This window comes from Canis lupus, chromosome 14 (assembly GCF_048164855.1).
Source record: "Canis lupus baileyi chromosome 14, mCanLup2.hap1, whole genome shotgun sequence".
Taxonomy (NCBI): domain Eukaryota; kingdom Metazoa; phylum Chordata; class Mammalia; order Carnivora; family Canidae; genus Canis; species Canis lupus.
Window position 1 is genome coordinate 56740037 of NC_132851.1, and position 23487 is coordinate 56763523.

Sequence of the window (23487 nt, forward strand, 5' to 3'; positions counted from 1 at the left end):
TGTAGCGGAGACCTTTTGATAGATTTCTCTTTTTTTTTAAACATATATGCTCTTTTAATACCTTCATCTACTCAAGTATTGTTGATCTCCAGCATGTCTATAATAAAGGAATGGTGGTACCATCTCTTGCTAACAATGTTCTCAGAATGCTTGGTAAAGCACATCTTTATCAGTGAATTCAATGGATAACAAGATTGTTCTGTAATCATGGGCTTATATTTTTCTAAGAGGATCTAGGATGTACTTGGTTTTGATTGTTTTCTACTACATGTTTCTACTAAATCTAATATACGGTTAGGTTCTAATGAAGCTTTCTACTTTACATAATTTATTTGATATTTTAAAAATATGTCCTGATTTGTTCTCACATTAAAATACTATCTTTTTTAAAAAAAAAGATTTTTATTTATTTATTCATGAAAGACACACAGAGAGAGAAACAGAGACCTGGGCAGAGGGAGAAGGAGGCTTCATGCAGGAAGCCCAATGTGGGACTCGATCCTGGGACCCTGGGATCATGCCCTGAGCCAAAGGCAGATGCTCAATGCCTGAGTCACCCAGGCATCCCTCACATTAAAATATTTTCAATAAAGGTTTGAATTAATGATTTTCCTCTTTGATTTTCAAATTTACGTGTTAGGTAAATAGAATGCCAGCAAATAGAAAAAGGAAGAGTTTGTTTGTTCATTTATTTGTTTTCTATGTAAGTAAATGAGACAAGGCATCAGACTGGGATGTCATGAATACAAACATGAAATTTTAAACAAAATGTAAGAAAGATATTTTACAAACAAGAATAATTACCCACAAACCAAAGTATATTGCTACCTAAAGATGAATTACTCAGGATCACGCTTGAACTAGTTGTATCACTCTCTGAATAAGACATAGTACTTTCTGATTCAGATACATTGACTCTATCTGACCTGTATCATTTGTTAAACTCAATGCACCACATAGTAAAATAGCTATATCTCCAATGAACAAGACATGTAATCTATTCAATCAACATTACTTTATACCAGCCCTAATACATCATAAAGAAAAACATACTCTTTTGATAACATTCAAGGATAAAACATTCTGGATCTCATAACAACACAATACTTAAAAAAATACTATTTGTCATCTGAAATCTAAACACACAGCACTTAATTTATGGCTATACTTCTGATTAAACATACAGGCCAATTCTCACAATCAGGTACATTAAGACATAGAAAAAAATAAAGTAATGGAATTTTTCCACATTATTGTTACCTAAATATATGTATAAATATATAACAAAAAATAGTATAAATCCAAAATTTTATGTACCATTTTATCAGACAGATTTCTCCAAAAACTAGTAGAATATTTACAGTGAGATTTATTTGAAGCAATGGACTTGCAGATTTAAGGACTAGCAAGTATGAAATCAATAGGACAGGCCAGCAAGCTAGAATCCTTTAGTAGGGGGATGCCTGTGTGGCTAAGTCGGTTGACATTTCCACCCAGGTCATGATCTCAAGGTTGAGATGAGCCCCACGTTGGGCTACCTGCTTAGCGTGGAGTTTGCTTGAGCTTCTTTCCTTCTCTCTCTCTTTCTCTCCCCACTCATTTTCTCTCTAAAATAAACAAACAAATAAAATATTTAATAAAACTCTCTAGTAAGAGCTAATGCTGTAGTTATTTTTTCTTTCCTTTTGTTGTTGTGGCAAAATATACCACATGCATCTTTATACATAACAATTTATCATCCTAATCATACATACAATTTATGATCCTAACCATTTTTATAAAGATTTTATCTGTTTATTTATTTGAGAGAGAGAGAGAGAGAAAGCACAAGCATGAGGAGGAGCAGAGAGAGGGGGCAAAGAGACTCCCGCCCTGAGCATAAGCCTGACATGGGGCTGGATCTCAAGATCCTGAGATTATGACCTGAGCCGATATCAAGAGTCCAGCACTTAACTAACTGAGCCACCTGGGTGCCCCTCTCCTTAAACATTTTTAAATGTATAGTTCAGTGACGTGACATACATTCATACTGTTGGGCAGACTTTAATTTCTTACATTAGTGCCTCTTAAAATGGAATTTTCAAAGGTATGCAGATTTCAAGAGATTTATTTTTCCTTCAATAAGGGTTTGTACAGGGATCCCTGGGTGGCACAGCGGTTTGGCGCCTGCCTTTGGCCCAGGGAGCGATCCTGGAGACCCCAGATCGAATCCCACGTCAGGCTCCCGGTGCATGGAGCCTGCTTCTCCCTCTGCCTGTGTCTCTGCCTCTCTCTCTCTCTCTCTATGTGACTATCATAAATAAATAAAATTAAAAAAAATAAGGGTTTGTACATTACTCTAGATTAAGAATCACTATTCTAGGTAACAAATTCCTCTTATAATATAGAATTTTTCTTCATTGATTAATGATTATTATTTCTTTAGATAATGAGAATGATATAGATCATTACCATTTTCCCTCTTTTCTCTCTTTTATCTGGAAATGCAGAACAAAATCAATGTCTAATTGTGGTAACTATTTTCCCTATACCTAATATAATTATTTGCCCATATTTCCTTATATTCCTTTGCTTATAAATTGTCCTTTATTTTTATATTTTATATTGTACCTTGCTTCAAACTCTCTTTAGGAAGCCTCTTTTAGAGACTACTTAAGTTTTAAACGCATGCTGAAAATTTTGGCTCAAAGTAGTAAACTTTAGACTATATAAATTACAACTGAATTTATATAGTCTGAAGCCTGAATATGCAAACTCCTTTTTTCAATTATAACAACTTACATTTTTAAAGTATTTATAATGTGCCAGGGCATTGTGCCAATCAACTTACTGTGAATTATCTAGTAATGTAAGTACTACAATCACCTCCAGTTTATAGAAGTTCAAAGAAATGAAGAATTTTCTCCAATTTCATGACACAATCTTATTAGGACTCAAGTTTGAATGAATCCAAGCTCGGGCTCTCAACCACAGTACATTTGGCATCTCAAACTGCACATTCCACTTTGCATTATTGATAGCTATTTTTTTTAATATTTCTTTTATTTATTCATGAGACAGAGAGACAGAGAGAGAGAGAGAGAGAGAGACAGGTAGAGACACAGGAAGAGGGAGAAGCAGGCTCAATACAGGGAGCCTGACGTGGGACTCAGTCCGGGGACCCCAGGATCACACCTTGAGCCGAAGGCAGAGGCTCAACTGCTGAGCCACCCAGGCATGCTGTGTTTCTGAGATCCTTTATGAGAGAATGTTCACTGCCACACCCAAAGAAGTTGAACCCTGTCTTCTAACATAATTTTTGCTCTTCCACCAAGCCTACTATGTGTGTTCTCTTTTAGTAGAGTACCAGCCCACTCTCTGACCCTGGCTCCCTACAGACCCTTGTTCCCTCAGATCCTGTCAACTAGCAGAGCCCTCAGATCTTCTTTTTCTGGCAAAGCTGCCATTTTTGTACATAGCAATTCCTCTCAGCAAACCTTTGTTAAGATTTCTTCTTAGAGAGGCACCTGGGTGGCTCAGTGGTTGAGCATCTGCATTTAGCTCAGGTTGTGATTCTGGGATCCTGGGATTGAATCCATCATCAGGTTCCCTGCATGGAGCCTGCTTCTTCAACTGCCGGTGTCTCTGCCTCTCTCTCTGTGTCACTCATGAATAAATAAAAATAAAATCTTAAAAAAAAACCTTCTTCTTGCAAAAGTGCCATCCTAACCATTAATTGAGGGCACCTCTACCTTTCTTTTTCCCAAACTTCTTCCAGAATTGTGCCAGGCCCTTATCCCTCATCTTCTTTTTCTCCTTCCTATTCACTCTTCTCAACTTCATCCACCATCTTCTGACCTACTTTCTGTTCCAGGATTCCCCATCAAAACTTACCCCAAGCCTTCTCTCAGTGGAGTTGCCAAATGCACCATGCTTTACCTGTCACATGCTGCTTTCTTGGATAGAATTTCTTCTTCCTCTGGAAGCCTTAGTTTTGCCCCTACACCTTTCAGTTGATTGCATGAGCCTTACCCACATATCTAAGTAATTCCTTTTACTTAATATCAACTTATTGTAGATATTAACCACATGTATTAAAACATCAACTTTGTGTATTATAAAAAAAAATATTTTCAAAGCGACTCCTAGATCAATGTTTACCTGAACAACCAGGTGACGATAGCCTGAGCCCAGTTGATACATAAAACCCACCATCCCAAATACTGAGTAAAGGAGTTACTGAATACAGTTATTGACTCATTTAATTAAAAATAAAATTAGAATTTGAACAAAATATTTGTAAACTGTTCTAAAATATGAGAATTCACGAGATTTAGGTGGCTCAGCTAGGCAAGACAAAGTATTAAAAGGCATAACTCTCCTAAGGTAGTATTTGTATTGGACTTAGGAATAATTTACTTTTTCTTAATATCCCAATTGTCAGTCTGTCTTCTTACCTGAGATGTTAATTTAGCCATCCTAAAGAAATGCTTTAAAACCCTTATAAAGAAAACAAATTTAGTCAGTATTAATGACTGAAATTACCTTATTTAGATTTGCTGTTATGAATTATAGTTGGCCTGTGAGAGACTGGTAATTTCTTCCCAAAATATATTTTCACTATGTTCCTGAATAACAGAATCCTGATTCTTAGCTTGGCATTAGGCTTTTCAAGATCGACACTATATTTTCAAGTCTTCCTTGTACTTATAGTTAGATGTGAGATGTAACCAATTTTTGCCAGTAGGATATAAGCAAAAGTGTCCTATGACAATTCCACAGTCATCTATTCCCTGAAAGGACAGCTTCCTTCCTTCCTTCCTTCCTTCCTTCCTTCCTTCCTTCCTTCCTTCCTTCCTTCCTTCCTTCCTTCCCTCCCTCCCTCCCTCCCTTCTTCCTTCCTTCCTTCCTTCCTTCCTTCCTTCCTTCCTTCCTTCCTTCCTTCCTTCCCTCCCTCCCTCCCTCCCTCCCTTCTTCCTTCCTTCCTTCCTTCCTTCCTTCCTTCCTTCCTTCCCTCCCTCCCTCCCTCCCTCCTTCCTTCCTTCCTTCCTTCCTTCCTTCCTTCCTTCCTTCCTCCATCCCTCCCTCCCTGTCTTCCTCCTTCCCTCTCTTCTTCTGTCCCTCCCTTACTCCCTTCCTTATTCCTGTTCTCCGTTTCCCTCTCTTCTATCTACTAGCCTAAAAGCTGACATTTCTGGAAGTAGAAAAGCTTTGTACTATGAATAAAATGCTTGAAAGTCGAGCCAAAAGACAGAAAAACTCTGAATCTCTGAATAGGTTATAGATGAGCTCCCTCTAAAGTTTTAAATCAGAGAGAAAATTCTACCTCCTTTAAGTCAATGCTACTTTAAGTCTGTGCTGCTCACAGTCAAAACTAATATATCCTATACATCAGACTCTACAGTTAATTGAAGCAGAGTCTTGAGAAAAATATATCACTTTATAGGACAAATTTTAATCTCTTAAATCTCTTACTACCTGAAAATTAGAGAAAACAATAATGTGACTAAGGAAAAATGCCCTCTTCTTGGCTGTAATACAGTTTTCCTTTCTTTTCACCTATTTATTTTCCCTCCTTTCTCTCTCTCTATTCCCTTTGTGAATATTGACCTAACATTTATTAAGCACCAGGCGATAGTTTTGGCATTGTTGCTTTTGCATTTAGCTACCGGCCCAGCAGAGCCTTGTTATTAACAGTACAGACTTCTGTACCAACCACAGTCCAAATCCCAGCTCTACATTGGAGAGGTATATGGCCCTGAACACTTGCATCAAAGACTTGCATCAATCAGTTCCCTTACACGAAACCCGAAGATTGTAGTAGAGTTTGAAAGAATGTTTAGTGTTTGACTGGACATCACATTTGCTACACAAGTAGTAAAAACATTATGTATACAACATGATGATGATAGGAACACATTAGACTACTGTTTTTTGAGAAATCAAGAATGAAATACATAATTATAGTTTTGGTGGATCCAAGAGAAAAAAGAAAGACTCCTAAATATCCAAAATGGAGAAGAAAAATTAAAAATATATATATATTATGTGCTTAGAATATTTTTGTAAGTGATTTTGTGTCTGGAATACCCAAGACCACAAAAACGAGAATATCGATGCCAGAAGGAGCCAGACTGACCAAAACAAACAACAAACAAAATCCTAACGCTTTCATTTTCATTTCATATTGTTTTATGTGCTCCATAATTTATAATAATTTTCTGCAAAATTATATCACTGTCTACAATTGTTTAACACAAAGACCTTCAAAAGAGCTGTCCTTGGAATCTATTTATATCAATCTAGCTACCATAAATATTCGAGAAATGGTATAATTTTTAAAAGTCCGGTGACTTTTGTATGTATGCAATTCACAGCATTCTATTTTTTTCTGACCTCTAGTTTAAATTCAAGTTTTTCTTTCCAAAATGTCCTGAGCTTTGCCAATACAAACATTTTAAATTTATAGAACTAGTAATATATTCAGCTTTTAACAGGGCAGAATTCACTTATACCCTCATTTTTTAACTTTTTTTTATTCTCTAACTCTTCATAGTTTAAATTCAGTGATATCACAGTGCTTCATATGTGTTACAATAAAGTAAACTTATAAAATATATGCTTCCTTATTCTTCTCAAGTTTCTTTATTACCATCATACAATTATCCAAAGATTTAGATAGTAAGATAAATATGTTATATTATACTCACACAGTGACCATTCCCATTGTTCTTCTTTCCCTTTTATATAGTCTGGTTTTCACAAAGTAGCCTTTTTCCTTTGATGGGAAGATTTTCTTTAATATTTGCTATAGTGTGAGTCTTTACAGTTAATTCTTTCAACTTTGCATAATTGAAAAAAAATATCCATTTCAGCTTTACTTTTAAAAGATATTTGTGCCAAGTATTGAATTTCAGTTTGGTAGTTTCCACACTTACCCTTGTATTACTTTAAATATGGTGGTACACTACCTTCCAGCTTTTTAATTTTTTTGGCAAGAAATCTGCCATTTTAATTTTTGTTCTTTTGCAGATAAGGAGTCTTTTTTCTCTGGATGCTTTAAGATTTTTCCTTTGTCACTGATCTTAAGTAATTAGATTATAATGTGCCATGGTATAGTTTTCTTCAAGTTTCTTTTGTTTCAGATTTGCTGAGTTTCATTATCTGAAGATTTTTGTTTTCATCAAATTATTCTTTTCAAATATTTATCATGCCCTCTTTTCTTGGCAAATTCCCATTACACACATATATATTAGGCCTTTAGAAATTGTTCCATAGATCTCTGATGATGTCATTTAAAATTTATTTAAAAAATAAGTCTTTACTCTTGCTTCACTTCAAATAATTTTTGTCTTCTAGATTACATATCTATTCTTCTATGATGTCTAATAAACTTTTGATGCTATTGCTGTATTTTTATCACAGCTACTATAGTTTTCATATATAAAATTTCAGTTTGGGTCTCTTTCACTATCCTACATGCACAATCTTTCATTTAGATTCATACATATTAAATGACAGTTATGGTCTACTGATTCTGGTACCTGTAACATTTCTGAGGTTGACTCAATTGATAACATTTCCTCCTCAGTATATACCCTGTCTTCATTCTCCTTTGTTTGTTTCATAAATTTTTATTTTGCAAATTTTACTTTGTTGGGCATGGAATTTTTTTTTTTCATTCCTATCAACATTTTTGAGTTTTGATTTAGGACACAGATAATTTACTTGGAAACTTTTGATTGTGTTGAAGTCTTGTGGATAAGCTTTATTAGGCAGGGCCAGAGCAGCATTTAATTTCAGGCTAATTTTATATCAGCACAGATGCAAAAGCATTCTGAACTCTATCCAATACCCCTATGAATTATGAGGTTTTTCAACTTGACTGGTAGAAAAAGAACTATTCTCTTTACTGTATAATTCGGGTGCATTGTTCTTTGCAGTCTTTTTAGATGACTCCTTCCCGTTTCTCATGTTATGTCCTCTCTTCCATATCATAGGCAGCTAAAGAATCACAGGGGTTCATTTTCAGATCTCCAGTGTTTGTGCACTCTCTCATGTTCTTATATTCTCTTTCCTTCTGCCTGTCTATCTCACTCCCTTTCACCTCACTCATGTTTGATATTCTGTCCATGTGAAACATAGCTTCCTCCTGCCTTCAGACTCCCAGTTCTATTTGTTCACTTCAAGGAAAAATCTGAACTCCACCTGTGTTCTTCGTAAGTTACAGCCTAAGAGCTTTCTCCAGGAGGTAAGCTGGGATAATTGTAGGGTTTGGCTCTTCTGTTTCTCATTTCTCAGGGAATCACTGTTCTCATTAACTGATATCCAATATCCTAAAAGTGTCTGACATAAATTTTGTGTTTCTTCTCTTTAGCTCTTTGAGATAAGAAGATAAATCCATTTCCCATCACTCCATTTTAGTCATATGAACTTACTTCTGGTTTGTAAAGTTTAACATAAAAGTAGTCTATGTGGGATCCCTGGGTGGCGCAGCAGTTTGGCGCCTGCCTTTGGCCCAGGGCATGATCCTGGAGACCCCGGATCGAATCCCATGATCCTGGAGACCCCGGATCGAATCCCACGTCGGGCTCCTGGTGCATGGAGCCTGCTTCTCCCTCTGCCTATGTCTCTGCCTCTCTTCTCTCTCTCTCTGTGTGACTATCAAAAAAAAAAAAAAAAAAGTAGTCTATGTAACCAATTTAGAAGCTTCAGTATTACATTTCTTTCTGGCATCTAAAACTATTATTCTGGAATGTATAAATGTATATGTGTTAAAGATTCACGTTATCTTTATAGTAATCAATGTTATTTTAATGTGGACTAAACAAAGTACTGTTTTTTTGTGTTTTTTTGTTTGTTTTTTTGTTTTTTTTTTACAAAAATGATGATTTTCTAGATAGGTGTCCTACTTTTATTTTTTTTAAATTTTAGTTTTTAAGGACTTTTTATTTACTCATGAGAGCCACAGAGAGAGAGAGAGAGAATGAAAGAGAGTGGTAGAGACATAGGCAGAGGAAGAGGCAGGTTCCCCACAGGGAGCCCGATGTGGAGACTTGATCCCAGGATTTCCAGATCATGACCTGAGTTTGCAGAGGGAGATGCTCAACCACTGAGCCACCCAGGTACCCCAGGTGTCCTACTTTTAGAATGAGGCCATTCTTAAATGGTTCAGTTATGGTTTTAAGTTTATCATTACAAACATTAAAAAAGTTTAAAATGTTAAATTGATTTTTTTAAAGATTTTATTTATTATTGCAAAAAGAAAAAGAAAGAGAGAGAGAGCATGAGCACAAGTGGTGGGAGGGGCAGAGGGAGAAGCAGACTCCTCACTGAGCAGGGAGCCAGATGTAGGAGATACAGACCTGAGCCAAAGGCAGATGCCTAACCAACTGAGGCACCCAGGTGCCCCTTAAATTGTTTTTAATATTCAATCTAAAATATTTGTATGCTACTCTAATTATTTATATTTACTTTGTGCTGCATTAACAATACTTGGATTTTAACAATACTTGGGTTTTAATAATACTTGGGTTTTTTATCAGTTGGGTAGTAATAGTCTATATAATTTAGATAACATTCTATAAGTTATATAGCCATAATTTGGAGGAAATTCTCATGAATGGTGTTTAATTAAAAGTAGGTAATTTTGTCTTTGCTGGATATTACACCCTTCAGTATTTATAAATCTTATTCTACTACATATTAATTCATAGTCCCAAAATACAGGATATAAATTAATGTTCTTGATGCATAGAGCATGGAAACATCTATTAGTTATTAACATAATATTTGAATCTGACAAAGTTCAGTTCCAGTTTGTAAAGTTTATTATAAAAATTGTGTGATCAATGCAGAAGCTTCAGTACTGCATTCTATTACATGTCTAAAATTATCTTTCCAGAATTTATATATTTTTTCTTTTGGATTTTCAAAGTAGTCTTTTGAATAAATTGGACATTAAAAACTAATCAAGTTATTATAACCATAAACCACTTATCTTGAACACCTATTTTATTCTTATTTAACTTCATTATAAAAATATGATTCCACTTCAAGAACAAGTATTAGAACACTTGTTTCCCAATAACATACTTGGTTACTTTATGTGATTTGGGAAAATTGATTACACCTTGCCCTGTCTGAAGTTACCTTCCTGGTGGAAAACTCTGAACTCTTGTTTACAACTGTGTTTGTGTGCGTGCATGTGTGTGTGTATATATGTATATATTTATTTATTTATTTATAATTTTAAGAATTATATTTATAAATTAAAAATTAAAAACATATATTTATATTTATAATTTTATCAATGTTCAAAGGACATCAATATAATATTCCCAATATTCTAATTTTTTGGAATTTAGAAATAAACATCACATAATTTGAATAAATATTATGTAAATATAAGTTACTGTATATCTGGATCAGATTTATTCTTAAGAAGTAAAGCACCTGAGAAAAGCTTTTCTTAGAAATTCTTTCTTCCATTAGTAGTACCCTGGTTGTACCATCTATTATAGGTACTGGACAGTTCTATGTAGTTCTGACCACCCTTATCTTTAGTGGGAATAGAGTGAGGGAAAATATTGATCTCAATATCAGTTTCTTAGGAAATCTTACTATCTTCCTGAAAATTAGCAGCAATGGTATATTATATGATGATATTATATGATGTCACAAGGAAAAGTCAAAGATATATGACAATATTATAAACATTTCAGAAATATTTTAACATTTACAATATTTTGAAGACAAAGTTATACCCACATCTATATGTGACCTGTTATTCATCTGAAAAAAATGAATACGTTTATCTATTATATGTCATTTTTAAGAACAAAGACAAGTACATAATTACTTCATTATCTAACAATAAGATTAAGTATATTTGAGGCTGAAATGTATTAAAATTTTTAAAAAGAAAGAAATTTCTCAAGACTTAGATAAGAAAATGCCATTTATTTTTTCTAGGCTGAATTACCAGACATAAAATTATATAACCAGAAGAAACAAAGTTTTTCAGAAAGCCCAAGGCTTATTTTACAATAGTATTATCGCTTAAATGAGACACTTAGAGAAGGTTACCCCAATTCTATATCAGGATTTCCCATTTTGGGCCCTCTTCACAATGCTCATCATGCTTCTCCTTTCTTTCATTTGCTGTTTTTGAAAAAGTAGTCTACTATCTTTGTCATAAATTAAAACACTATAATCCCTGCTTTTGAGAAGGTGGAGCAATATGCTTTTCTCTGTTTCTCCTACTAAGTGCAACTAAAAATTCTGAATATTATATATAAAACAGACAGAAGAAGACTCTGAGGAGTAAAAGGGCACCTGGGTGGCTCAGTCAGTTAAGCCTCTGCCTTTGCTTCGGGTCATGACCCTGGAGTCCTGGGATTCGACCCATGCATTGGCTCCCTGCTCAGTGCGGAGTCTGCTTCTCCCTCTCTCTCTGATCCTCACTCTGATCATTCTCTCTCTCTCTCTGTCAAGTAAATACATACATACATACATACAATCTTTAAAAAAAAAAAAAAAGAGGAAGAGGTTGAAAAAAAGAAAATTTCAAAGAGTAGAGAAAAGGCAGATGATCTCCTAGGGAAATTGAGACTGATGAATCTCATGGTGGTAAGTTCCATGGGCTTTTCTTTTTGTTTCATTTTTCTAAGACTTGTAGTTGAAGCTACTCGCAACCCAGAAAAGCCAATGGACACAGGCAAAAAGTAGCAACATTGAAAGGTTAAATTCATATCATTTGTATTATTAATTCAAATTATATAACACTGCTGAAATGACAAAATTATAGATGTAGAGAAAAGATTAGTGATTACCAGGGGTTAAGAGAGTAGTGCATGTGGGAGACAAGTGGCTGTGGTTACAAGGCATGATAAGGATCTCTAGTTCTACATATAACCATATCACCATCGATATCACAGCTTGTGATAATGCACTATTGTCTGACAAGATGCTACCATTGAGAAAACTGTGTAAAGAATCAGAAAATCTCTCTTTCAATTTCTTGTAAGTGCAGATTAATTTATAATTATCTCAAATAAAAGGTTTATTTTTTTAAAGCACACAGATCATTGGTCATATCTTAACTTGGATACTGCTTTTCATTTACTTGAGAATATGTAGAAAGTATTCATTTCTCCCTCTTTTAATTCTTCAAAAGAAATATCATCCGTTTTGAGCTTTTGTAGTGAACATGAAGGAAAATATCTCCTCAGAAGAGTTGCTTATTTAACAGCCACAAAATATAAAATACTTTTTAACCCATGCCCTCAAATTTAGTAAAGATGGATTAGTATTTGTCCCTATTTAACCTCAGAAAGTCTTTCTCTAAGTCTCAAACTCTTTACTATAGTGTTCATTCCTTTACTCAATCATTCACATATGGACAAACATTCAAAATATGTACCTACTATCGAACTGTTTGTTGAGTTTCAGGCACATAGAAAGAGCCGTGTAATGAATATAAACTAGCTACCAACATCTCAGTATGTTAAAACTAGATTTATGGGAATAATAGAGTATGGTCTCTGAAATCAGTTTGGGTTTACATTCTTGCTCCACCACTAGCTATTATATAACTTTATATATGTTGAATGACCTTCTCGTATTTAAATTCCCTTATCTTTTTTTAAGATTTTATTTATTTATTTGACAGAAAGAGAGAGCACAAGTATGCAGAGTGGCAGGCAGAGGGAAAAAGAGGGAGAAGCAGGCCCTCTGCCAAGCAAAGAGCCTGATGCAGGACTCTATCCCAGGACCCTCAGTCATGACCTGAGCTAAAGTCAGATGCTTAACTGACTGAGCCATCCAAGTACCCCTAAATTTCCTTATCTTTGAAAGAATAAGTTTATTGCTCTCATGTTGGACTTTTGTGGGAACTGAATTGATTAATACTGGTAAGTATCAACACAGAGCCTGACACACAATGGTCAATCAATGTGAATTATTATCATTTGGTATCATGATCATTATTATTATTAGAAGGAGTAGAAGAATCAGTTATCATTATTAAACATGTACCCTACCTTTGTACCTGATCTCAGGATTCTAGGTCCCTAAGCACACACATGTGAACCTCACTCTAGTGTACCCACCTACCAGGGAACATCAGGCCTATAAAGCCTGTGAGGACAGGGCCTGTTCTTGCCAACCAGGTCATCAGCCTGGGGCCAGCAGTTCCACACAGCATCACTGATGAGGTTGCAAATATGGTTATAGTCAGACCTTATATAGCCTACTGTCTTTAAAGAATTTGGGGCCTGTCTGGCAATCATGGTTCCCAGCTGGTTTCATCCATTGTAGACCTTGTCAGACCTGGACTAGATTTGGAGATCCCAAGAGATCTGGCTTCAAGGAAAGAGGGGTCTCTCTTTCAGAATGGGCTGGAACTTGATGAAGTCCTACCTGTGGCTAAGCCTATTCCTAGACAACCCAGACCCCAGGGACCTATTCCAGGAAGCCTGGATACCAAGTGCTCAGGAAGGTGCATATATAGTTCTCTCCAACACATCTTCCCTCCAGCATCCAGGCCTAATAGGCCTGTGTGGCCATGGCTGTGTCCAGCAGGCTGACCATCTTCCTGGAGCTCTAGGTTCCCCATACTACATGCCTGATGCAGAGCCTGTAAAAGTGCTTTACAGCCAAAAACCATATAGAGCCTCCTGTCCAACTAAGTCTCAGGACCTCTTTAGTATTCACTCCACCCAGATTATTAAAACAAACAAAAAGGAGTTATTATTTCTGATCTCCGTAGATGAAGCAATGGTCCATCTGGTGGCCAAGTAACTTGAGCATTAATCTTTATTATCCTTCTCCACTGTGATAGCTAATCAATCTGCCAAATATTGTTGATATTTATGTCTTAATTGATCTGTAATATATTGCCTTCTTTTCATCTAAACTGTACAATATTAATAATATTTAGTTGCAAATAGCAGTAACTAATTCCTGTTTATATGGAAAGGAAACTTACTTGAAGGATACTGCATACATCTCAGATTGGCCAGGGAATCTGAAATGAAGCTTGGAAATAGGAAGTAATTAAGGCATCTCCAGGGTTGAAAAATAGAAACTTCTCAACAGTCTCCTGGGATACTGCCTCTAGAATGAATACACTCTTCCATTATGCATTGGTTCTAATGTAGATAAGTTGTCTTTAGGCAGCTGGCTGACTTCCCTGAGATATGCTATTAGGAGCTGAAATGTAATTGTAATACTGGTAAATTAACTACTCAGCAGCCTTGATAAGGGGAAAGTCCATTTTGCTGATGCCATCATAATCTCCGTTTCTGGCTCTGTGGACAGTGTTTATGATCCCATCTTACAGACTCTAGTGTGGCTAGAGAAAGTGTTCAACTGGCATTCCAGTAAGTATATTACTGTCCTGACCTCCAGATTAGGAAGACCTCTCTAATATTTATACTGGGTAGAACTGTCTCTTATTTTCAGCCTATCTGAGAATATTCAGGCTGCTGTGATAGAATACCATAGATTTAGCAGATTTTAAATCGCAGAAATGTATTGTTCATAGTTCTTGAAGCTATGAAGTCCAAGATCAAGGCACTAGTAGATTTGGTGAGGTGAGAACCCACTTCCTGGTTCACAGAGGCCATCTTCTTAGTGTCCTCATGTGGCGGCAGGGTCAAGGGAGTTCTCTAAGGCCTCATTATAAAGACACTAACCTCATTCATGAGGGTTCTGTCCTCATGCTCTAATCACCTCCCAAAAGCCCCACACATCCAAATACCATCGGAGTAGAGACTAAGTTTAAACATATGGATTTTAGGAAAATTCAGATTATAGCAGAGCCCTTCTGTTGATACTATTTTACTTACTACTTCTCAAAAACTCCTTGTCACCCAAATGCCGAATATACTTCTTCCCATTTCCTGCCTAGTACCTATAAGTCTGAATAGATATTGAACTGAAACTGTCTTCTTTTGAATTTGCCACTGAGAAGTTTGCACTTTTCCACTGTCCTTTAGGGCCACCATTGTTTAAGATTATAAAGCAAACAGTAGTATCTGATTTTCTTCCCAAAAACACTAGACAGGGAAATTCTTATACAAACATGATAAGGGGAGGCAATGGCTGCCCTTGAAAGGAATTTGCATAGTATATGCAAAATAGTATATACGCATACACACCACACATACAACCTAATTATGCGTTTGGAACCAACTTTGATGTTATTCAGATACACCATTTTATTCTAATTATGAGATGCTGTTTTAAACTCTATATAGCTAGTTGAAAATCCAGTTGATAATGAGAAGCTTATATCAGGGAATGTCTTTATGTCTCATGGTAAGTTTTTCAGTATTGTCAAAGCCTAACAAGTCAGGAAACTTTCCTGGAAAAAGAGAAAAAGGAGGAGAAGGAGAAGAGAAAGCAGAAGAAATTATTTTACAAATGAAGGATAATTTGTTTCAGTAACATTTGTGGGCCTTCTGATTCCCAACACATGAATTGCCATGGTACAGATGAAATATCTTCATTTGTTATAGATATTTCCTACACTGCTGCATCTCACAAAGAGGAAGAGGTGTTTCCTATGTAGTCAGAAAAGTAAGAATAGCCCTCTTCTGTTGGTTCCCATATGACATTCAATCATTTAGGCTATCTAGGAAATAGTTCAAATAACTAACTGTATTACCCTCAAAATCAAAAGTAAGCTACCACAATCACTTTAGCTTTTCCCTCAGCATGATTAAACTTTAGATAGGTTCTTTCCTAACTCTAGGCTCAGCTTAGTTTTCTTAGAAAATTTACTTTAGAAAACTTACAATTATAAATTATTTCTTTGAGATTTAATTCTTTTTGAGATTTAAATAGTTTTAAAAGATCTCACCAACTTTATGACCTAGGAGCCTACCTTTAGTGGGGGCCAATTCACAAACACAGATGGCCTAATTATAGAGACAAACATTTGCAAACTCAGGAATAACTCAATGTACTCAACAGATCCTATTGACCATCCTCCCTGCAATCAATGTCCTCCTCTGTATTTTTCCACTAGCTCATCTCATGTCTAAAAAGTCCTTCCGACTTTTGTTTTAGCAGGGCTATTATCAGACTGAGCTCTAGCCTCTCTCTTCTCGCAATCACCTTGAGTGAGTCAAGTCTTTCTTAACTTTGTCTAGTGCAATTTTTTGCTTTGGCATAAGCCACCAATGATGGGAACTTTTTTATACTTAGTGCTCCATCAACATATATCCCAGTGGATCATCAGAAATTTCAATCAGATACATATTGATGATAATAATCTCCCATTCTTCATTAAGTTTGTTCTATGCAAGGCATCTAAAGTAACTGCAGGTTTTATCAGGCAGCTCTCCTCAATACAGTGAATCAGCACAATGTCCTGTGGGATTGAGAACTTCTCAAAGTTCATGTAATTAAATTGGAGCACTGGGCAAGAGGATTACTGTTGATATGATATTAGTGTTGATATTTTCATATCACTGCAATATTATGTTTTCTACGTAAAATCATCATTTAAAAATATTTTCTCTTCAAGCAGTGGAGCAAAAGCCTCCCTTGATGCAACATCCATACTGATTTATTCCAACAAGAACCACATCTGCAACAACAGCTGCAGTTTGAAATATGACTTGATTAAACTCTTTAAAATTCACTATCATCCCTCAAATTTCATCTCTTTCCTGATGTACATAAGTTTTTAAAAAATAAGTGGGAATATGATAAGAATCACAACAAATGCATATATCAAGTATCTGATAGTGGCAGCAACCTGCACTGTGATTCCAAGGGATATATGATACTGATAGAATTTGATACTTTTTATTAATATTCTCCAAGGGGAAGTAAGGTAATATTGGCACCAGGAAATCCTGTTAATCGTCCTAACTCCAGGAACATAGACCAGATTATAGAAAACTATATCCCTAGAGCTGAACATTTATAGGAAGACGATGTCTTTCACACATATGTTTCATAGTAGGACCCAATACATTCTTGTCAAATAACTACTAATTATAATATTCATTATAGTCAAATATTCTCTGGCATTACTCTGACTTCATATCAGTCATTATCTTCTGGTAGTGATACTCTGTATCATAGAATATGTTCTGATATTACATATCACTCAAGTAATCTAATAGTAGCAAAAGTCTGCAACTTCATCAGATTCAAAGCATATCATTTGTAGGTAAAAAATGAAACAAGGAAAATTAGCTCAAATATAATATCCAATTCTCTGTATCATGATGCAAAAAAATCAACCAAAATAAAATACATGCATATGATGCTCTATAACATAATTTATCTTAATTATAATCTAGTCAGTATACATTATTATTTCCAAGTCTACAAGTGTGTTGTATGACATACTTATTTTGCTTTCTCACCAAAGAGAAAAAATAAGCCATTGGAAAGTGAGGTCAAGGATTTCATTATAGATGAAAAAATTATTAGACCTAAGAAGATAAGTGTCATGCTGTGTTTATGCTTTGTTTTCACTAATTTGTTTTCTGAAATGAGTCATATATTCCCTTTAGCTATTTGTAAAATAACCACAATTATACTTCCCTTTGTTCTAAAACTACCATCAAATTAGGCAAATTAAAAGATAATCTTCATTATTGCTTATTTTGAGTGACTCCAAACACTCTTTCACTTTAGTACATTTCATTAAGAAAATAACCAATATTTCATAATTTAAGATAATAGGCATATTGGTTTTAATTTGTTTTATTTTTATATCACTCAATGACATCCAAAAACCAAATCTAGATATGATTTGCAAATAGTTGAAAAAATTATACTTTATGCCCATTATTGGATAACAAGAATTTGAGATTATATAATTTAAAAATAATGCAGAATAGAAAAGATACTAGACTAACAGTAAAATCAATAAGCAGATGACTATCTCAGCTCCTGATCAGAATCAGAGAGTTTATGTTATTTTAATTTCAATCATGTGGACTAGTTTGCCTTAACTTTTGCCCACTAATGTCTAGGTTTTCATCCTGATTGCCAGCTATTCTGATCTATAGAGATATTGGTCTCATACTAATTGCAGATGAAACAGCATTAGATTTTTCTATCAGCTCCTAAAATTGCTTTAAGCTCCAATCCTTACAATAAATTGCTTATGTCATATCATACCTATGTCAATAAATCAATTTTTCTATCATTCATGCTTTTCCCATTTATTTGATCAAACACTAACTGATAAGATATATGGCATAAGTCTTCAATCAATACAATTTTATTTCCTTTTGTATAAGATGCAAATACATAGGAGCAACATTACAAAAATTTTAACTCTCGTCTTCTGGTCTTGCCAATGGAATGATATTGGATATAGATGCAATTTATAAAATGCCATCATAATCATAATTTGCATATTTATTTGTCAACAAAAATTCAGATTAGAAGGGTTCCTCCACGTTAAACCATAAGAAGAGTCAATATAATTTAATTGTTAATTAAATTTACAGTAGTAAAAGTGGCTATAATTGAGTAATAAACAGTAAAACATATTGTCTTAGCTAGTAAAAACATTGTAATTACAGACTGATTTATGGTTTACAAATGGTGAATCTTCAAAAGATTCTGTTGGTTTACTCTTATTAATCCAGAACTCCCATTCTCATGCAAGAAATACACTTTTACATTGCTTAAAAATATAGAAAATTCTAATAGTGTAAGACAAAAATATTGAACTATGTATTTATTGCAAAAGTCTTAGAAAAAATTTAAAGGACCAATAAAATAGTTAATGGATGTTTTTTTTGAAAATATTAGAATCTAAAAATAACCATAAAAATGCCACCATAAACAGTGTTAAAATATTATTGCCAACAAAACAAAGTAGTAAAAATTTAGAATAAAAATTTTCAAAGATGCATTAAGAAGTTTCAAAGAAAGAATATATTATCTTTTTAAAAACAACTATAATAAAAAGACAAAAAATAATGGTGAATCATCTAATTAACTTACTTTCTAAGACTAGTGTAATCTTAATACCAAAACTTGTCAAGGTCAGTGAAAATAAAAATTAAATTAAAAAGTTAAAAATTTAAATTTAAAAATATAAATAAAAACCACTGACATTTGTTGGATATTCTTAACTACCTTAGGGGTTTAGAAGTACTCAGGTCATTGTGATAATTTCTGGTTCAAGCCCTCAGGTTGACTGTTACTTTTGCCAAGGCAATAAGTATTGGCTATTGTCTTCCATCTGTCTCTTAAATCTAGGATACATATCTTAGCCTTCAAGGATACATATCTTAGCCTTCATCAAGTCCATCCCCATGTAACATCTATTGTTTTTTAGGTCAAATGTTTTCTGGCAGTATTTTGGATGATAAAGGAAATGCTGGATTTTGTTTTTACCACATGGGATGCAAAGGCTACTTAGAAAAGCTCCACACATCGATAATTTTCCACTTGAATCTTGATTCTCCAAGTTATTGTGGCAGCAGTCTAAATGGTCATTTTCTTTGAGGAGTCTCAAAAAACACAAAAGTAAACCATGGGCCATAACATTTCCATTAATTTTTTGATACATTCCATTTTCTCTAGAATTTTAGGCTATTGGGATGACACATTTTGTTTCCATTATTCTTGTCTCTTTCTTCCTTTCTAAAATTGAATCCTTTCCATGATTAACTCTCCACAAATCTTTACGAACAAAGCAGAAAATGAAGCATGCCCTTGTACTAAGATAGTCAATAAATGAACTGCCTTCTTAAATATTGATACACAGTTCTAAACCTAAGGAAAAAAAACAAAGAATCCTAAGAGAGAATCATAGGTTATAAAATGGGATTTATTATCTACAGCAACAGTCACTATCAGATAGCAATAGAAAACGTTAAAAAGTTCTGAGAGAAAAAAACCTTATAATGTGACATTTTACAAGCCAGTTTGGTCATGATCTAGGGTAGCTGTCACATCTCTTCAAGAATTCCCAAAATTAGGTAATATAGCATCTTTTATAATTATAAAATGTGTAATCATGTAGAGGAAGATCATGAACCAAAAAAAAAAAAAAGCATACAGATCAGAATCCATAATACTGGATTTAAAAACAACTATATTTTATAGTTGCATATTTACCAATATGCAATTAAATATGCAATTATGGAAATACAGCAGGTGATATAATTTATAATATATCCTCAAAGCACTTAAAAATGTAAAAATAGTAAATAGTATTATGTTAAATTATCAGTAGAGCTTACAATCAAGTAATAGAAATCTCTAGAGTGTAAAAATATTACAATCTATAAAACTACTAAGTTAGGGGTGCCTCAGTGGCTCATTTGGTTAAGCATCTGACTGTTGGTTTGGGCTCAAGTCATGATCTCATGGGTCATGAGATCAAGCCCAAGTCAGGCCATGCTCAGTGGGAATCAACTTGAAGATTCTCTCCTACTGCCCATCCCCCAACCTGTGCATGCTTTCTCTCTGTCTCAAGTATATAAATTAGTTTAAAAAAATACAACTATGTTATATGGTTGATGGTGCAACCATAGCTTAAAATGGAAAAATGAAGAAAATGAGAATGGAATAAAATTTGACATAAATGTAGCTGCAAGGACCATCTTATTAACTACTCCTCATAGTATCTTCAGTTCAATGTAATTACCTATTTTCTGTGTCAGTTATCAACTTGATTGTCACAATGTTACATATTGTCTCTTCATTTCCTGTCCAGTGATGGACATTTCTGCCTTGCTCTAAGGACTGCATTCCATTTTACTGATTCAAAGTAGGAAGGGGAATCATTTTTGGCTCCTGTGTGCTGCTGTTTTATTTGTTCTCACTCCTGCTGCACAGCTTTCAGTAGCATATGTGTGAAAATATTCCAATGACGCTCTGTACCAGGCTTAATTGTGCAATCATCTGAAATGTATGAATTATACATCTGTTGGATCAAATATAGTGAACTCTTTTATACTCTCTGCCTCATCCTGGCCCAGTGACCACATAGTAACGGTATTCCCAAGGCATCTACCACATGTCCAAGACTTTTCCCTGCCCTATTGTATAGTAGATGCCTAAAGTTCCAAATCCCTCTGAGTACCTGCCCTCTAGACTCAGCCCAACTACAACTTCGGGGTTGTTTCCTCTGGCCACACAGACCTGGTGAGCAGGTGTCCAATGCCCTGGCTCTCTGTGCAATCTGGGTCCAATAGCCTTGGCTTGTGTGTACCCCAGATGACTGCACTTGGCTGACAACTGTGGATCAGCTCCAGCCTTGTAGCCTAGGAAACTTACATGACATCTAAAGGACCTTAATTCCACCTTCTACAATGAATTAGAGCCTTGGAAATGGGTGCCATTTTATGTTCATCATTTCAAAAGTACTCTTTCTTAGCCCTAAGGCATTTTTTTGAATTTCCTTTCCATATTTATCATCACTCTCTTGTTAGGATTAAAAAGTCCTCATAACAAATATCCTCTGTCCAAATTATTATGCATTCTCTGTTTCCTGACTGAACCATAGATGGTATTTGCTTTTAGTCTGCAAACCCAGTAAGCATAGAGACAGGAGGCAGGTCAGCTCTTTATACCTAGCAACAAAATACAGTACCCAGCATGAAACATTCTCTTTATAAATGCTTGATTGAGTTAAATACAAACATAAGGGGATGCCTGGCTCAGTGGTTGAGCATGTGCCTTCAGCTCAAGTCGTGATCTGGAGTGTTGGGATCGAGTCCCACCTCAGGCTCCCTGCATGGAGCTTGCTTCTCCCTCTGCCTGTGACTCTGCCTCTCTCTCTCTCTCTCTGTGTCTCTCATGAATAAATAAATAAAATCTTTAAAAAACAAGTTTGCATTGCTTTATCTCATGATTCCTCACATTTCTCTAAATGACAGCAAATATTCCCTATACTGGTACCAATTGCCATGTAAGATTTCCATCTATGTTTCAACAAAAATAATGTAAAACATGAAATTTTCATTAGTTATTAGGTAAGGCAAGAGATTGTTTCAAGAAATGGTGTGTAGTCAGCTCTGACAAATGCTGCTGAGACTTAGAAGAAGGAAAAAGTGTCACTTTTTCTAATGCAGAAGAGGTTGCTGATTTAGCAGGATCGATTTCAATAGAGGCATAGAGGCAGAAACCACATCAAACTGGTTGGAATATAAAGAGTAGGTGAAGAAATGAAAACAAGTGTGGGGAACCTAAAAAAATAAATATTGTCCTGTGAAATTGAAGTACATAGCACCTCCTCTTTGTTTTCTCTCCTTACTCTTTCTCTTCATCCCACTTTATAGAAAGCGTAAAATTCTATAAAATATTTTTATTCAGTGAGAAAAGAGCTAGTGGAAAAGATGAAATTAATGATATAAAACAGAAAGCATATAACACTAGAGAAAATGTCTTTGAGAGGGTGAGAGATGGTGGAATTGAAAGCAAATATCTAAGAAATGGCCTATTATATACAGGAGCACAGACACTTGGTACTTTAATGAAAAGTGAAGAAATATATATATATATATATATATATATATATATATATATATATGGCTATAAATGCAATGGTAGGGATAGAAGAGATTTCACATCTCATGGCTTCTAATTTCTTAATAGATAAGAGAGATCCAAAGAAAGAGTAGAAGAATAATATTTCTGCCTAGGGGGAAAAATAGGTAAATATAAGAATTTTATGGCAATGATAGTGGCTATTTAATTTAAGATCACAAAATTTAAATGAAGAAAATCTTTTCTGTTATTTTTTTTTTGATAATGTTCAATTGCTGAAGTGCATAAAAAGTAAAGGTAAATAGTTGAATTTATGCAGGTGAATAGGAGAAAAAGTGGATGGAAATGAAAACACAGTTGAAAGTATTTTCAAGAGAGAGATGCTGAATGATGTGACTTAAGAAGGGTAAGAGGTAAATTGTAAAACGCGACTGATGCTAATGATTAGGTAAATTATTAAAGTACTTTATATATAATATGTATATTATATATGCATTCTCTGTGCTGAAACCGTGTTATAGATTACTAATGTAGAAACATAAAACACTATAGGGAATAGTATCATAAAACACAGACCTCTATGTTACATCTTACATTATAATCTAAACCTTATAAGACCAATCATCCTTCCATTGCTTATATATTAACTCACAAACTTCATCACTTTTTCTGAAATATGTGAATGATACACTTTCTGGATCAAGTATAGTGAACACCATTGTGTCTCCTGCCTCAATAAATCTTTATTATCCATGATAATTGCCTAAAAGCCCTCAAACAGTACAAAGTGAGAAGGACTACACAGTATTTAATATCTAATAGGTGAGGCACCCAGGCTCCCCTCTTTCAGGATTGGGGCACTCATTCCCCAACTGCTGTGAGTAGCTGATAGCTCTCAACTGAGTCCCTTGCTGGGGATTTCCTTCAATGAGGCCACCTGTCCTAAGTTCATATCCTCTTCTAGAAATGTCCAGTGATTTGTTGTTGTGAATATAAGTGGCATAGCCCCTCACCCAATTT

General features: G+C 34.8%; 1 long non-coding RNA gene across 1 annotated transcript in view; it reads right to left on the reverse strand.

Annotated features, from left to right (window-relative positions):
- Positions 1-1352: 1352 nt before the first annotated feature.
- Positions 1353-23487, reverse strand: part of LOC140603501 (uncharacterized) — an 82201-nt gene continuing 60066 nt past the window's right edge. The window contains exon 3 of the long non-coding RNA XR_012006490.1: positions 1353-1607. This is a non-coding gene — a long non-coding RNA (uncharacterized lncRNA). The remainder of the gene's footprint in view (positions 1608-23487) is intronic.